The sequence below is a fragment of the Triturus cristatus genome, chromosome 8 (assembly GCF_964204655.1).
Source record: "Triturus cristatus chromosome 8, aTriCri1.1, whole genome shotgun sequence".
Classification (NCBI taxonomy): Eukaryota; Metazoa; Chordata; class Amphibia; order Caudata; family Salamandridae; genus Triturus; species Triturus cristatus.
In genome coordinates this window covers 1,524,051,678-1,524,052,964 of record NC_140591.1, presented here as the reverse complement: position 1 = coordinate 1,524,052,964, position 1,287 = coordinate 1,524,051,678, and positions in this window count along the sequence as shown.

Here is a 1,287-nt window from a genome sequence, read left to right as displayed (position 1 = left end):
TAGGTGGGTTTCTGTCTATAACTTTATATGGAATTACAGAGACATACATTTACCTCTGTCTGATTGCTCTGTCATCTGGTAATTTGGGCTATTACTCTGGCAACAAGGCTAAAGAATCCTAATGTGTTAAAGAATCTAAAAGAAGAAATAGTAATTGGAGGCCCAACCAGTGTCTTTATCCACCAGATGTCCCCAAAACACAGCAGTCATTGCAAGATAGGAAGGATACTGTTTTGAAGTGTAGCAGCACTGTGAAAATCTAATCTCACAAGTTAAAAAACAAGTGGAAGCACGATACTCCACTTTATGACAATTTATAAGGTTAATTTAGCAACATGAATGAGAATTGAAAAATAAGAGGCCTCATTAGGCACAGTATACAATATCCAGAATTCATCAACTCTAATGGGAAAATCCATGCATGCGTATTTACAGAGCCCCTTGGAATCAATATATATCAATTGTGGTAAATGCTGTCATTCAAAAATGTTTGTATCCAAAAGAAATTGCAAATTGGATTTTATTAGGTGAGATAATACTGAATACAGAAATTTTGCCTGTGAGAAGGTCATCCTTTTTGCCCTGGTCACCCCAATCTTTTGATCGATACTGGTGGTTACTGACTCTGATTGTTCCCTGGGGTCTGCTAACCAGGCCCAGGGCCAGTTCTCTGTTAAAAGGTATATGGTAATTAGGTGCAATTTTAATTGGTATGGCTATCTTCCTGTAAGCCCCCAGCACATTGTGCAGCATGTAGGTTTAGCATGTAGGTTTAGTGGCCCAGTAGAGTTAATGTACTTAAGTGTGCACTGCTTTGTTGTCTGCTGTTGTTTTAAATGCAGGCCTGCTTTGCAAGCTGCTCTTAAAGTAAAATTATATGCAAATTCGACTTTCGAATTAAAGGTACTTCCAAACTCCTACACTACCTTATCTTTACGTATAAGTCACCCCTAAGGTCTCCCCTAGGTGTGTCAGTTGAATAAGTGGCATGATGTGTAGTGGAAATATGTGGATAATTATGTGGTATTGAGTGTACTGGAATTATGTGGAGTGGGATTGTGTGGTATAGAGTGTAATTATGTGGAATGGTATTTTGTGTGGTGGAGTGGTATGTTGTGGAGTTTAATTATATATATTTGTTATTACATTTAATAAATTGCAGTGTCAACCCAACGAGGAGCAAGCCCAAAGATGAAGCATGCCACCTTCGGGTGGGTGAGGGCAGTTGCTCATATGAGCGCATGCTCCTAGTGACTACATTTAGACTCTATTGAGAGTCTGCCATAG